Consider the following 17,417-nt stretch of genomic DNA (forward strand, 5'->3'; position numbering starts at 1 on the left):
TACCCCTATCTAATAAAAACTTTAAGTAAAGAATGACATAATAAGAAAACAATAAGTGATCCACAGACTATGACAAACTATTTACAGAATGTGTATCTGGGAAAGGACTCATAAAAATAACAACAACAACAGAACATCAGCATTTTGACATCTGGTTCATTCTTTTAAAAATTATTATTATTATTATTATTATTATTATTATTAGAGAGAAAGCACTAGTGTGGGGTACGGGGAATGGACAGAGGGAGAGAGAGAATCTTAAGCAGGCTCCATGTCCAATGCTGGCTTGATCTCAGGACCCTGAGATCATGACCTGATCCAAAATCAAGAGTCAGATGCTTAACTAACGGAGCCACCCAGGTGTCCCCTGGTTCATACTTCATTTTTAAATTTTTTTTAAAGATTTTATTTATTTATTTGACAGAGAGAGACACAGCAAGAGAGGGAACACAAGCAGGGGGAGAGGGAGAAGCAAGCTTCCCGCGGAGCAGGGCCCTGGGATCATGACCTGATCTGAAGGCAGACGCTTAACGACTGAGCCACCCAGGAGCCCTGGTTCATAGTTTAAATGGAAAACTAATCGGTAATCTTCATCACCAACTTTAAAATAAGTAATGGACTCACATTGTACATTCAAAGAATGACTGTAACAAAACCTTGAATCTTTGAGTAAATATCACAGACAATATTCTTTTTTGAAAAATACATTTTAAAATATTATCTTTAAAATAAGAATTAGCCAACCTCTACCATTCCATAAGTCTATACTTGAAGTTTCAACACATGTTCACATTAATCCAGTTGAATATATTTTCTGAGTCTGGAAGGTGTTAAGAGTTAACAGATTAACAGCCTAGTTGAAAAAGTGTATTAGGAGAATGAAATTTTTTTATTTTTATTTTTTTAGTGACTATAAAATATATATTGTTTTACAGGACCCATTAAATAACATGTAAAAATTATGAGAATAAAAAAATAGAAAAAAGATGTTATTTAAATGAAAATTTATGAATGAACAGGAAATGTATTTTTCATTTTGTGAAATCCATCTACATTGACAAAATAGCCTGTGTTCCTTTAATATTATAACTCTTAACTGCTATTTTTTATTGTTTAATTGCTTTCTAACATTCCAAACTTATTTTTATTATTCTGCAATATAATGCTATGAAAGTGCTTTTTAATGTCCTTGATATAAATTAGTATTATTAAAATATTAATGTCACATGAACATTTCAGAATATGAAAACAAATTAAAATTAGAGAGGAAATATTTTATGTGCATTAGTCAATCATTGTTGTATCTCTTCTTTACTGTTATCGTTGCCATAATGTAAAATCCCTATCTCAATTTTGCTTATAATATTCTAAAATAAATGATTGGTGAGAGGTCTTTCATTATATTGACACCTCTGAGAGTGAGTCTAGGCATCAGTTACAAGACATGACTAAAGCCAGGGTGCTCCCTAGTTAAATTTTTTTCCTGTTAACAGGAATTTGTCTGTCCTCCTTCTCCCAAACATGGGTCCAACTATTGGAAATGGGGTTGGGGTAGAGGATTGCTCTGTAAAGATTCCAGTCAGAGAATAGAATATACCATTACTTGATCTTTAGAGCTACAAAATAAACAGCGAAGACACAGACGGAACACTTTTCTCTTACTTGCTTTTTGAGAACTTTTTCAGGGACACTGGAAACTTGAAAGCCCAAGAGAGGCAAAGAGGGAAAAGGGAGGCAAGAAGGTGCTCCTTCTTGCACATACATGGTACCCTTGGCTGGTAACTATACCCAGATTTTCTTTGCCCAATTTTCCAGTTCCCACACCCCTTCTAAAGTTAATTTGGATTTGCGTTCTTCCAGGCAGCTTCTTACTATGCTGACCAGAAGATGGCAGCCCAGCAGCTGCCCTTCTACAACATGTTCATGGTCCTATGATTAGACCTACCATACTGATTACATTTACTTGTTTATCCCCAGTAGGCTTTCTTTCAGAGACATCTCATTTGAGTCCCCAGGGACTAGAACTGGATGAAAATTGCTGTACGAACTCAATAAATATCTACTGGTTGAATTGATGAACCAAAGAATTTCTTTTGACTTCGAAGAATAGATGAAGGAGCTCTAAGAGAAGCTCATTGGTCCAAAGGAAAACATCGTACACAAAAGTCTAATTGAATTAAGCATTTCATGCAGGCTAGAACCATTAAAAGTTTAAAACACCGTTGAAAATTAATTCTTTCTTAGTGTAGTATTGTATCTAAAAGCTATACCATTGTGTTGGTAGTTTTCAACACCATCTCAAACAAGTTAGTTTAATTAAATCATACAATTTTTCAACATTTCAAATTTGATTATGATAAAAACATATCTGCAATAAGAGCTTTAAGATCAGTTGACTGCGGGGTTGCTGGGTGGCTTAGTCGGTTAAGCGACTGCCTTTGGCTCAGGTCATGATCCCAGGGTCCTGGGATTGAGCCCCACATTGGGCTCCCTGTTTAGTGGGAACCCTGCTTCTCCCTCTCCCTCTGCTTCTCCCCCCGCCTGGGCTCTCTCTCTCTGTCTGTCAAATAAATACATAAAATCTTAAAACAAACAAACAAAAAGATCAGTTGACAAGGATTTTATAGTCCATCACCCCAGAGAAATAACACACACAGTTTGTGGAAAGCTACTCTAATTTTTTGAAAGGGTATTTTTCCAATTTTTTTTTATTATGTTCAGTTAGCCAGCATATAGTACATCATTAGTTTTTGATGTAGTGTTCAACGATTCATTACTTGCATATAACACCAATTAAGAAGAACCAGCAATTGGGCGCCTGGGTGGCTCAGTTGGTTAAGCGACTGCCTTCGGCTCAGGTCATGATCCTGGAGTCCCTGGATCGAGTCCCGCATCGGGCTCCCTGCTCGGCAGGGAGTCTGCTTCTCCCTCTGACCCTCCCCCCTCTCATGTGCTCTCTCTCTCTCATTCTCTCTGTCTCAAATAAATAAATAAATAAAATCTTTAAAAAAAAAAAAAAAAAAGAAGAACCAGCAATTATGAGACGTAACTTTCAATAAGGTTGATGAAGCTGATATGGATTTTATTTCTATGGCACCCATTTTCAGTAAGTGAAAATAACAATAAGAAGCTAATGTATATTTGCAGGTGGAGGAGTTTGCTGCAAGTGTGTGTGAGACTTTCTGAGCACACAGAAAATCTTAGCATTCAAGATGAATATGTCCTTGACTCAGCATTTAATTACAGAAAGGAGAAGAGAAAGAGGAAAAGAAAGAAGTCTTATTATGACCATAAGAAAAAAGAAAGATTTATCTTCATCAGTAAAACCAAACGCATTTAAAGGAGGCCAGTGACCTACATTCAGTTAGACTGAAAGAAACGAGACTATGTTCACAATAGAGCACATTAAATCCAGATAAAAGATGAGTCTTTAAAAACCAAACTGACATTATTCCATACAAAAATTCATATTGAAAATATAGTTTTATAAAGGCAAATATAGCTTTAAATATGATTTAAAAGATATAAAATTATATAACAAAACTATATGCAGATAAAATTTATAAATCTGGGGGCGCCTGGGTGGCTCAGTCGATTAGCGTCTGCCTTCGACTCAGGTCATGATCCCAGCGTCCTGGGATCGAGGCCCGCATCGGGCTTCCCGCTCTGCAAGGAAGCCTGCTTCTCCTTCTCCCATTCCCCCTGCTTGTGTTCCCTCTCTTGCTGTGTCTCTCTCTCTCTGTCAAATAAATAAATAAAATCTTTAAAAAAATTTATAAGTTTGCTGGACATTTTGAGCTTTACTTAAAAATGTACACATGCTCATATATTATAGGTCATTTGTCTCACCTCTGAATTCTCTGTAACGCATATCTTGTAACTGCCTTTTGGCATACCTCAATCTGATTATATTTCATATATTTCATATAATCAGATGGGAGACACACATTAGATAATCACTACCCTATGTTTGGAGATTAACCTACACTTTTATTACAATACAAGTATATATTGTGGATCGTCTTCTCTCATACTATAAATAAACCACATTTTAATTTCATATGGATATGAATAAACCAATATATGGTAAAGATGTGATTGAAAAAATTGAAAATACTTAAAACTTGATGTAATTTATTTTTGTTATTACTTTCAATAAATTATAATTCATTAAACAGAGAATCTATTATTACTTTTACTTTATTCATGTAAGATTATATAAATTATAAACATAAAAAATGTTAGAGAATAGATGCAGAAACAAATATCAAAAATGCTTTGTCTTTTTCTCTCTTCTATCACTTTAACCTGTCTTTTACTGGCTCCTTCCCAGAATTTATACATGTTTATCAGCCCTTAATTAAGCAAGAAGAAACAGAAGTGGAAAATTCAACCTCTTAACCCTATGTCCTCTTCATATACTCCCTGATCTTTCTCTTTCCTTTAAAGTTAAACTTATTGAAAAATATATTTACAATCAATTCAAGTAAACAAATTTTTAGCCCTTACTTTGCTTAAATAACTGCTATAAAGATCTTAATGCTTGTCATTTAAAAACACAGACAAAAATATATAGCTTCCATCTAGAGGGAAAACCAAAGAGAGTAAATACACCAGTAAATATTTACATAGTATATTTGATGGTAGCAATTGCAACAGAGGATAAGGAGTTGGGTGCTTCTGAAGGCAGTTTGAAATTTGCAATGAGGAGTCACAATAGGCTTTGTAAAGATGCAATATTTGAATAAATATTTTAAGGAGATGAGAGGTTTAGCTGTGTGGATCATTTTTGGGAAGAACATTCTAGGCAGAGAGAATCCCTTGCACAAAGGTTGAAAGCATGATTTTGGTTAGAGACTTAAGGGTAACAAAGAGTCCAGAGTGCTTAGGATGGAATGGATCATGAGACAAGAAAAATAATAAGCAAGGGAAGTGCAGAATAAGATAATGTAGGCCTTTTTGAGACTGGTAAAGTCCTTAGCTTTCACTTTGAATGAAATAGGACCTCTTGAAATGTTTTGAGCAAAGAAGTTACATGATCTGATTCCATCTGTGGCTGATGACGCTGAGCATTTAATTGTATGGTAGAATAAAAGAAGTCAGCAAGAAGGCTTTAGACAATCACATCTATAGATATGCTTGCCAGAAGCATGGTAGTAGCTGTGAGGAGATGGGAAGTGGTCAGATTTGGGAATTATTTTGAAGGTAGAACAAATAGAATTGGTGGATTGATAGGCTGTTCTAGATGTGAAAGAAAAAGGAGACTCAGGAATGTCTCCGAAACTTCTTCTCTAAACAATGATTAGGAAAAAATTTCTATCAGCCAAGTGGAGGGAAACTGTGGTAAAACAGATTTGGGGTGAAAGATGATGAATTCATTATTGAATATGTTAATTTGGAGATGTAAAACCGGAAGCTGAAATTACATGTGTAAAATTCTGGAGTAGTATTGGAGTTAGAGATTGCTAGACAACTGCAAATAGGAATATAAATATTATTTAACAACTGGATTCCCATAACATTATTTCTAATTTCTTCCCTCCAAGTAGTTCTCAGCTTATTAAGGTCACTCTGTCCTCATCAAACCCACATTTCATTTAAGTAATTAATATTCTCTTGGCTCCAATTTTCAAAGATCAGTATTTCTTCTTAATCTTATTTAACATCTAGGCAGCATTCCCACAGCTGAACGCATTGTCCTTTTTCAAACCTTCTCCTTCCTTGTTGTCAACAAACTCTCCAGTGCTCTCTTCTACCTCCCAGACTGCTCATTCCCATTCTCTTGTGCAGTATCTTAATGCTTTATCATCACCTACCTATTGGGCTTTCCCACAGAGCTATCCAGGAACGTTTTTCTTCTCACATGATGTAGTCTTACCAGGTAATTTTATTAGTCTGGATTCTTGATTGCCAGCAACAAAAAGAGATTTTGATTATCATAAGCAAACAGTGACTATTTTGGACTCAATGGAAGAATAGAAGGCCAAAGAAGATGGAGGGCTTGCAGGGGAAGCACCTCTTATTTACACTGCTGTTTCTCTGTACTCTCTGTGTCCTTCCATTTTATTCCATCAACTTTATTCCATCTTATTCCATTAATATTCTATCTTATTCTATCCATATTCCCTTTTGGATCCCTCATTAAAGATTCAAAAGCCTGTGAACATGTGACTCACCAGGCTTATGTTATATGTAGCTTAGATCTAGCTTAAAAACTTTGAAGGCATATTGTTACTTTTAAGAACATCTTCAAAGTCTCAAAAAAATTGAGCAGGTTTCTTATTTTCTGTCCTTTGCCTAACTAATCACTTGCTATCTCTTGCCTACTTCAGTGTTTCCCTGTTCTTTATTCCAGTCATTTTGAACCTCTTTCAGCTCTTCTGAGGTAACACACATTGATATTAGGCATATGCCTGTTACATATCACATGGCTAAAATGTAATTAACCTCTTCTGCTTTAATGTTGTTGTTTTTGTGTGTGTGGAAAGTAATCCTGGACACTGTCCCTCCTCCCATCTAGATAGTTGTCCCTACATTGGATTTTCATGAAAATCTTTATTTTTCCATATGAGGACACTTGATAAAGCTTACTTATATTCTAATTGTTTATTTTTCTCTCTAAATTGTTGAAGACTAGACCTTGCTTATTGTACTTACCATTATATCCCCATAAGAATACCACAGTAGATGTTAAATATTTATTAGATAAAGATATAGTTTGGAAAGATTATCCTGCTCAGTGAAATTTTGTACTCTTATTTTCAGAATAAATGTATCTATTGTTTTTATTTATTTTTATTTATTTTAAGGATTTTATTTATTTATTTGACAGAGAGAGACACAGCAAGAGAGGGAACACAAGCAGGGGGAGTGGGAGAGGGAGAAGCAAGCTCCCCACGGGGCAGGGAGCCTGACATGGGGCTCGATCTCAGGACCCTGGGATCATGACCTGAGCTGAAAGCAGACGCTTAATGACTGAACCACCCAGGCACCCTGTATCTATGCTTTTAATTATATAACTAACTCATCTGTTTATGAACCTTTTGTTTTTCAAGAATAACCATCATGTTATAATGTGGTCACCCAATTACCTTCCCTATTTGAGCCAGTGAATGCATTAATATATTGATAAGCATTCTGTTCTACTAGATATGTCCATTTTTAAAATCTACTAAAGTGGAGTTTTTTTATTGAGGTTTATGAAAAGTTAGTTCATTGCACAATTTTCTCAATAATAATAATAATAATAATAATAGCAACAGCAAATTCTTGCTGAGTTCTGTGTACAAAGAAACATTATAGTCACTTTAGATTAATTAAATAATGTATTCCTCACATACCTTTATGAAATAGAAATTAAATTATTCCCATTTGACAGCTGAGAAACTGAGGTGCAAGGGAGATGATTTTGTGACTCACCAAGGTCACAAAGCTAGTAGGTGTCAGGGTTGATATTTGAATAGAAAGAGTCTGGTTCCACACTTCATGGTCATGACCCACTGCAGGTTATCAAACAAGTGGGTAATAGAGAAAACTGAGATGAAAAGCAAAGGATCAGCTTTATAAAACTGGATCAGAATTGCATCTTGGCCTGAGGCAAGAGAGGTGACCTATGACAGAACTGGGACTGATTCACCATCAAGACCCAAAAAGAGTATCAGAATGATCATAGATCCCTGTAGGCTCTCTCTCTTTCCCATATTCTTTGTGGAAAAGTACAAACTACCCTACTGGGCCAGAGGGAAAAAGGAAAGAAATATTAACTGCCTTAAGTTAAAGAAAAATACTCCAGTGATGATTTGTATTGTTGAATTCACTGTCAGATGTCTGGACTAGACTGGCCAATGATTAAAACTAGTATAGCATTTCAAACTTCTAGTAAGTTAATTAACTCTACTTTGGTACAGCATTCTTGTCTCTTGTGAAAGTGACAAAGTAATGAACGCTTTAATTATTTTTCAAGTTTTTATTTTAATTCCAGTTAACATCCAGTGCAATATTAGTTTCAGGTGTAGTATTTAGTGATTCATCACTTACATACAACACCCAGTGCTCATCACTACAAGTGCCCTCCTTAACCCATTTAGCCCATCTCCCCAGCCACCTCCCTTCCAGCAACCCTCAGTTTGTTCTCTATAATTAAAGGTCTGTTTCCTGGCTTGCCTCTCTTTTTTCCCCCATATGTTCATCTGTTTTGTTTCTTCTTCTTCTTCTTTTTTTTTAATCTGTTTTGTTTCTTAAATTCCACATATGAGTGTAATCATATGGTATTAGTCTTGCTCTGACTGACGTATTTCACTTATCATAATACTCTCTAGCTTTATCCACATTATTGCAAATGGCAAGATTTCATTTTTTCTTATAGCTGGATAATATTCCATTATATGTATACATCTTCTTTATCCATTCACCAGTTGATGGACACGGGGGCTCTTTCCATAGTTTGGCTACTGTAGATAATGCTGCCATAAGCATTGGGGAGCATGTTTCCCTTCAAATTAGTGTTTTTGTATTCTTTGGGTAAATACCTAGTAGTGCAATTGCTGGATCGTAGGGTAGTTTTATTTTTAACTTCTGGGGGAAACTCCGTACTGTTTTCCGGAGTGGCTGCACCAGTGTGCGTTCCTACCAACAGTGTAAGAGGATTCCCCTTTTTCTGCATCCTGACAAATACCTGTTGTTTCCTGGGTTGTTAATTTTAGCCATTCTGACCGGTGTGAGGAGATATCTCATTGTAGTTTTGACTTCTATTTCCCTGATAATGAGTCATGTTGAGCATCTGTTTGTGTGTCTATTGGCTATCTGTATGTCTTTTTGGGAAAATGTCTATTAATGTCTTCTGCCCATTTTTAAACCAAATTGTTTGTTTTTTGGGTGTTGAGTTTTATAAGTTCTCTATATATTTTGGATACTAACCCTTTATGAGATATATAATTTTCAAATATCTTCTCCCATTCCCTAGACTGCCTTTCAGTTTTGTTGATTGTTTCCTTCACTGTGCAGAAGCTTTTTATGTTGATGAAGTCCGAATAGTTTATTTTTGCTTTTGTTTCCCTTGCCTCAGGAGACATATCTAGTAAGAAGTTGCTACAGCGATGTCAAAAATGTTACTGCCTGTGTTCTCCTCTAGGACTTTTATGGTTTCAGTTCTCACATTTAGGTCTTTCATCCATTTTACATTTATTTTTTGTGTCTGGTGTATGAAAGTGGTCCAGTTTCATTCTTCTGCATGTTGTTGTCCAACTTTCTCAATACTATTTGTTGAAGAGACTGTCTTTTTCCCATTGGATATTCTTTCCTGCTTTGTCAAATATTAGTTGACCATATAGTTGTGGGTTCATTTCTGAGTTTTCTATTCTGTTCCATAGTAATGAACTCTTTATATTCCACTGAATTGCAAGTGAATATTGCTACTTCCTGCTAAGTTGCTGTTTGCGGAATATTAATAACTACACACTAGTGCTTTTCTTATCTAACTGTGCACTGGAATCATGATGAAGATTAAAAAAAGAAATTCAAATGCACAAACACCTCCACAGGGCTCTTGGTTCAGAATCTCCAGTTAGAGTTCTGTCTGCACCTGATCCCCAGGCGTAGCCAGAGTTGTTAATGACTGTCTTAAATAGCTAAGACTGCTAGCATGGACTAATAAATAATCTTAGAACAAAGATGATAATTGGTAAAAGTGTTTCTTGTTATGAAAAGAAGTAACAGATTAAATAAAAACAAAAATAAGATGTATAATCTACATACCAGAAAACAGTTTTAATTAATTGGGTATGAGAAGGTTTGGCACCTGTGTGGAAAATGACCATGGCTAAACTAAAAGTGAATTAAGAAAAAGGAACGAGTCAGAGAAGTTAGCATAATTATAAATAGAAATTAAAATCCCAAATGTTGTTTTGATTAAGTCAGACTTGAGAGGTTGGAAGTGCAAATCAACAATAAGCCCTCATGCAAAGCATGTAATTTTGATGTATACACTTGGATCCAAAATATGAAGGACAAGCATATATTTTAGTTGATCTCTGCTCTTCTTTCCCCCCCGAATGTCTTTTATTAGCTGTTGTGACCCCTTGCAATCCTGAATAAGCTATCATAATAGTTTCCTTCTCAAGTATAAAATGAAAATGAATTATAAATATAATTGTAAATATATAAATCTTGTTTTTTATCTACTTTCCTTTAATATTCTGAGTTTTTACTTAAGTTAAATTTAGATTTTTTCAACCTCTTGGAGGAAAATCCCCATTCAATTAAAAAGCATTCTCACCATTATCTTCCTCTGCTTTACATTTCTTTGGCTTGAAAGCCAATGCAATTTTGATGTTATATACTAAGTTTTTATGCCTAGTATCAAGGCTTTTAAATCATATTCACATTATTTCTGACTTGAAACTAAGGTTTTAATCTTTATTACCTTCATATGATTCAATCAGTGTTTTCCTTATCTTGTTTTTCTGTTAATATAGGTACTTTCCACTTCTGATGGAGCAAGTTTACTTATAATTACAAATCTAATAAATCTAATGTAATGAAATACAAATTTCAATTATGAAGGTATATACAGTGAGGATAATATAATACATTATTTATCCTTGTTTCATTAATGCTTGGGTCTGTTCATATAAAAGTGTTCAGTGCTTCTTGTTCATAAGAAATGCAAGACACAGATGACATTACTAAAAAAATTAAAAATAAATCACACACACACACAAACAAACAAAAACTTTCATTCTTTCCTTTCAGTTCAAAGGATCAGTGAGGTTCTGCCACTTTTTCACACCATGAAATCAGAGAAGAATGAAGATAACTTTGTGTTGTCTCATGTCACTAAGTATCAGTTGTTTGTAAATGGATGAGTCAAAGATACATCCTTCCTTCATCAAAAGTTATTTTTGGGGTATTGAAGAAGATAAAATACACAACATATCTTTCTTATTTTAAAATTGCTCGAAACATCTGTATCAGTAATGAATATTCTGAAAAATGGGAAGCACTGCTGTGTTAGTTGATCTTGTAAAAAACCAGAGTAAGTCTGACCCCAATCTTCCACACCATTTACCTAATAGGAAATTAAGCTGTTATTTGCCTATGCCACTGGCTAGTATAAAGGTCTTGGCAGAATAAGGGCGAAAACCCCTGTGGTCTTCCAATCATAATGGCTATTGCAGTTCTACTGCTTCTCTGCTAAGAATAATCACAGACTGCCAGGCATCTTTTTGAAATGGTAGTCTTAATATATAACATCCAAACTCCGAAAGTGTACCATGAAATCATTTCTTACGAATGATTCTGGGAGGCAAGCACAGGTATACACCCCACAGAGAACCAACTGCCTCCTTCCTCACTTGAGGAAAATGTTTGCTTCTTTCTCTTCCTAACATACCTATATTGAAACGTCAGCCTCCACCTTCATATCCCATGCCCCGCAAACATCCCACTTTTCACAACTCTTAGGACAATCTTTTAAGATGTTTATGCTTTCTGAAACAAAAGACAGGAAGGTACGTGCTTCGAATATAAAAAAGACTCAATGTACAAAAGCATTTTAAAATTGTTGTTACTGTTACTGTCATTGTTATAGCGAATCTCCAGTACGAGTTCTAGTATGTAAAATGTGTAAGAAAACACATCTTGCTAGTATTAATGTGGTGTTAGGTTCAGTTTTCATGTGACCTTATCTTTTCTGTGAAAGCGGTATCTTTTTATTTTACAATTTTTTTTAACTCAAGATTATGAGCAAACCACTTAACCGATTCTGAAGAGGTGAAAAGGATGCAAACAAAATTAATTTAGCTTAGAAAAGTGTAAGCAAAAAGATTTAGAAGGTTGTAAGTAAAACGTATTTCCCTTATGCTTAATCTTAATTTTTATCCTCTTAAATACCTGCTTACTTAATGCAACTGTGAATAGTCCAAGAAGAAAATGCTTTTGTGCTCTTTATAAAATGTAAAAGATGATTTAGCATATATTTATAAATGACCTTTGACGTCTTAGAAAGTTGTTCAGTTTATGCTCACCATACTGTATGACTGAACTTCTAAAATGATCATATTTGTGTGATGAACCAAGTGAATGCTTGCAGACATATGAAGAGAAGATCAGAGTACTGGAACACTCTAATTCAAACCTGATGTCTGCTGATCTTGTTTTAAAAATGTGTCTACTGTAAGAGAAAAACTAGAAGCTGCCTTGTTGTGGTCCTAAAAGCAATATCACTTATTTTTTATTTTTGGATTGAATTGTTCATTATGGGAATTTTTGAATGTGATAAGATTTTTTTTAGCGTTTGTAATTCTTTAAGTCTTTTTGCCTGTTGATGTGGGCAACAGCAGAAAGCTAGTAATGACTAGGACATGGTTAGCTAAAGACAGGGATTAAAAGTTAATAGATTAAATACTTTTTTAAACTGCTTATAAATTTATAGGGACATGCATCTATGCACATGCATGCGTGCGCACTTACACACACCCTCAAACAAAATAGTACATATATGTGTACACACATATATATTACATATTCATTGATAAGTATGTCTCAAAGGTATTCATTTCCACCTCATATAATTTTAGCAATCCCATTTCATATAACCACATTATTGATCTTAATTACTTCATAATTTTCACTTGCTTATCGTTTGGGAATTTTCAAGCATACTTAATTATTTATTAAACATACAACTGAAGGAGGTGCAACCTGTTTCAAACACTGATTTAATGTCTCCTGGATGGAGATTTTGACAAAAAGATCCATTTAAAATTATCTTCTTCAGGCACAGAGAAGCTGTGTTCAAATGTTTATCAGCATCCACAGAGCTCACCGCATGCACAGTGATGTGATCATTTAGAAGTTCAGTTATGGAGTGGGAGCCAGAACAGCATGTTCAGTAGGTCCGATGTTGCGCGGAACTGGCACAGCCTGATATCCATCAGCAAGCTCTGTGTCTAACTCTCTGTTACAGCAGCTTCTGTTACTCTACATTTAAAGACAGTATCAGGGCGCCTGGGTGGCTCAGTTGGTTAAGCGACTGCCTTCGGCTCAGGTCATGATCCTGGAGTCCCGGGATCGAGTCCCACGTCGGGCTCCCTGCTCAGCGGGGGGGTCTGCCTCTCTCTCTGACCCTCCCCCCTCTCATGCTCTCTATCTCATTCTCTCTCTCAAATAAATAAATAAAATCTTAAAAAAAATAAAGACAATATCAAATAAAGTCCATATGCATATTTAAATATTTAGGATGCTATTTTGCTGGTAAAATTCCCCTTATGATACTACAAATACTTCGATTTTTGTAAGAATCCAAATGGTATTGTAAAAGCAAGTACTGCTTTAACTTTGAAGCAATAAAAATTGTGAAACTTTTGATGTTGGATTACTGCGATAAACTATTATGTAGTACCTAGGGCTAGAGTGGTTGATTTTAAGATGCCATCATATTTATACAGTTTCAACAAAAGAAAACATGTTTTTTTATTCAGAGTAAGTAGTAAGCATATGATACTGGCAATATAATATACCAAAGGAACAGAAGATACAAAGCAAATATAGCTTTATCACAGTAGTATATACATACTTAGAAATTTACATACAAATTTAAAATTTACTCGTTAATGTCTATAAAATATCATGGAATTCCACATTTCAGGAATATAACATGATTAACTGTAGACATTTAAATTATTAGGCTAAACATAAGGATAGAGTATGTAGCTATCAGTAGAAATCAAAGGGAGACATGTGAGTTAGAAAACTCAAAATGCTACATTGCAAAAATCATTACACACATATAATAATACTAATGTATTTGCTCTATTTTGGATTGAATTTTTATATATTCAAACATAGATTTTCATAAAAATCTTTTACATCATCTTTTACAAGACCTATATCACACCAGTATTTCTTATTCCGTGAAATATTCTAGCTACCATAAAGTAGATCACTTAGATTCTACAGAATATTCCATCTGATTTCCTTTTTGACACAGCAGCTAGTTGATGTTATGTGATGTGGGAAACAAAGACAGATGAAAAATTATTAAATTTCCTATTACTTAGCCCATTGACAAGTCCTTGAAACAGGTAGAGTGATATATCTCTAGAGACTCAACTGCCTTGATGTTAATACTTTGCTAAGGGCCAAAGGCAATCTTAGCACGACCCTCCAGGATCCTGTAAGTCTACTTAAACATATAAAAATTCCTTCGGAATCTTCCTTTATCTCTACCCCCCAAGATAAATGTTGGCAATCATTCTACAAGCATATGAACCACCGATATACATCTGAAGAGTCTCATGACTAAGGTTTTATTAGACAGTAATAAATGACCTCTTCCCAATAATAGCTAATCCTCTCAGGGTCCCGGAAACCTTGCTTTCCAAAATTCCTTAGAGACTTACACTATCCCTAACCCTCTCCCAACTTGAAACTATATAATGGGGCACCCCTCATGACCCCAGGGGATCTCTTTCTGCCCAAGGGTCCTGTCCCCATGCTTTAATAACATCACCTTTTTGCACCAAAGACATCTCAAGAATTCTTTCTTGGCCGTTGGCTTTGAACCCTAACATCTTTCCTACATCATTATGTATTTAAAAATCCTTTATATTCTAGTCTTCTCAGTGTACTAATGGATTGATCAATAGGTTTAATAAGCTCTAAGAATATAAGATGTGGCAGATGTAAAGAAATTTGTTACCATGAATATTCTAACATATTCTCCTAAAATAGGGGCTTCCACTGTAAGTGGGAATACAAATTGTTCACATTTTTAGGGAAAAGTCTGTACACAACAATTTCACTGCTAGAAATTATCCACCACTATATTTGAAAAAGCACACCAATGTATATGTAAGAGGTTATTCATTGTATTATTTGTACTGGAGTGGAGGTAGGACTAAACCAACAAATGTTTGTTAATGGAGAATCAGTTATCAAATTTTGTTACAATCATACAACAAATTACTCTGGAAATGTCAAAAAAAATGAGGTGGAACAAATTTAGAGTAGTCATGGAAACCATCTTATAAACACAATATAAGTAGATAAAAATACTTTTCTGGAAAAATAGGCAAGAAAATATTTTCAATAATATGGGGGAGAAGTACTAATGTGGTTAAAAAGCTCTGGGGTGACTTTCATTTTCATGTCATACCTTAGTGGATTGCTTGATTATTCTTACCTTTCCATGCATTCAATCTAATACTATTTGTTTTTAATTTCCAGAGTGATTATCAAGGAAAATGAATCATTTTAATATTCTCCTTCATATTATTATTTTTAAAATAAATATTATGTTTAAAAGCTAACAACTAAGATGCCAATCTAGAACACGAATTTATTTTATATAAAAGAAAAAAAAATCACTATAAAACCAGTTTGCCTCTTATGGAATTTTTAATTCAGCTCTAGAAGTTTGAAAACCTGAATCTCCCATTTCTTCATATATTAATTTTCAAAAACCTTGCAAAATAAGAAAAAATTATTTGCTTAACATTTCAGTACTATTGTCTAGGGAAAAATGATTATGAATATTGAAAAAGTCACTATCTTGCAGAACTACAATAATTTTACAGATTAGAATAATAAAAATAACAATTTTCACACAGTGTTGATTAACATTTCAATTCATGAATTTCATCATTTGCATAAGCCTTACAGAATTATGAATTCAGACTTTTGTTTCACTAATTAAGTACTTTTTAACATTTAAGAAAGAAATTGAGGCTATTTTTGCAATTGGTGTCACATTAACATAATTATGTGAAACCGAACTTTTTGTACAACTGTATTTTTACGACTTTCAGTAATTGTTAAAGGTATTTGTAACATCCTGTTAAAGTTATTCTATTCCAATTTTGAATTGGTAACAACTAATATGAATTAATTTTTGGTTTCAATAGATATATTTCTTTAATAAATAAGTATTAATGAAATTACATAGGTACTTGATTAAATAAAACTGAATTAGCTATGAACATTTATCCAAACTGACCACATCTAGCTCTCTTTTTTTTTTAAGATTTTATTTATTTATTTGACAGAGAGAGACACAGCGAGAGAGGGAACACAAGCAGGGGGAGTGGGAGAGGGAGAAGCAGGCCTCCCGCGGAGCAGGGAACCTGATGCGGGGCTCGATCCCAAGACCCTGGGTTCACGACCTGAGCTGAAGGCAGAACACTTAATGACTGAGCCACCCAGGTGCCTCAAGCTCTCAATTATTTTTTAACAAATATCCTTTATACAGAACACTGAAAGAGCTAGGATTTTGCCATAATTATAAGCTAAAAATCCAGTTGGTTAATTTTCAGGGTTGCTGTCATAAGACACATCACACCTGGATCAGAGACAAGTGACTTCACTGTTCACAGCAAAAGTTGTAGCAAGAGTTTCTTTTTGGTGCTGTTTCCAATCCCCAAGGGACAGCACAGGTGGGCTGAGATAAATGACTGCACACCCAGAGGGTTACATTATAGGAAAGAAGCACTGGGAGCTGAGGTCATCTACTACATTTATTGTAAACCTATTCTCTGTCTGGAAGGGAGGCATTACATCAAGATTGCATACAGCAAGCACTTTTCCTGAGAAATGGCCCTATAAAGAGTAGCCAAGGCTTTGCATTTTTTTTTCTTTTTTATGAATGCTTATACTTTATTCATAATAACAAAATATGGACACAACCCACACATTCTTTAACATGTGAATAGGCTTCTCTGGTATAACCAAATCATGGAATACCATCCAGGAATAAATACAAAAGTGCTTTTAAGAGACACAAAAACGAGGGCACCTGGGTGGCTCAGTTGGTTAAGCGACTGCCTTCAGCTCAGCTCATAATCCTGGAGTCCCATGATTGAGTCCTGCCTCACAGGTTCCCTGCTCAGAGGGGAGTCTGCTTCCCCCTCTAACCCTCCCTCCTCTTGGGCTCTCTCTCTCAATATCTCTTTCTCAAATAAATAAATAAAATTAAAAAAAAATAAGAGACACGAAAACCTGTATGAATCTCTGGAGAACTATGCTGAGTAAAAAAATAAATCCGGGGGTGCCTGGGTGGCTCAGTCAGGTAAGCATCTGCCCTCCGCTCAGGTCATGACCTCAGAGTCCTGGGATTGAGCCCCATGTGGGACTCCCTGCTCAACAGTGAGTCTGCTTCTCTCTCTCTCTCTGCCCCTCCCCTTGCTTGTGCTCTCTCTATCACTGTCTCAAATAAATAAATAAAATGTTTAAGAAAAAAATAAATCCTAAAAAGTTACAGACAGTATGATTCCATTTATATAATATTCTTAAAATGACAAGTTATAGAAATGGTTAGTGGTTGCTAGAAGTTAAAGAGAAGGTAGGTAAGAAGGAAGAGGTATGGGTATAAATGGGCAACATGAGGAATCCAGCTGCTGATAGAAATGGTCTGTATCTTGACT

The sequence above is a fragment of the Leptonychotes weddellii genome, chromosome 2, assembly GCF_054177405.1.
Source record: "Leptonychotes weddellii isolate Sample4059 chromosome 2, ASM5417740v2, whole genome shotgun sequence".
Lineage (NCBI taxonomy): Eukaryota > Metazoa > Chordata > Mammalia > Carnivora > Phocidae > Leptonychotes > Leptonychotes weddellii.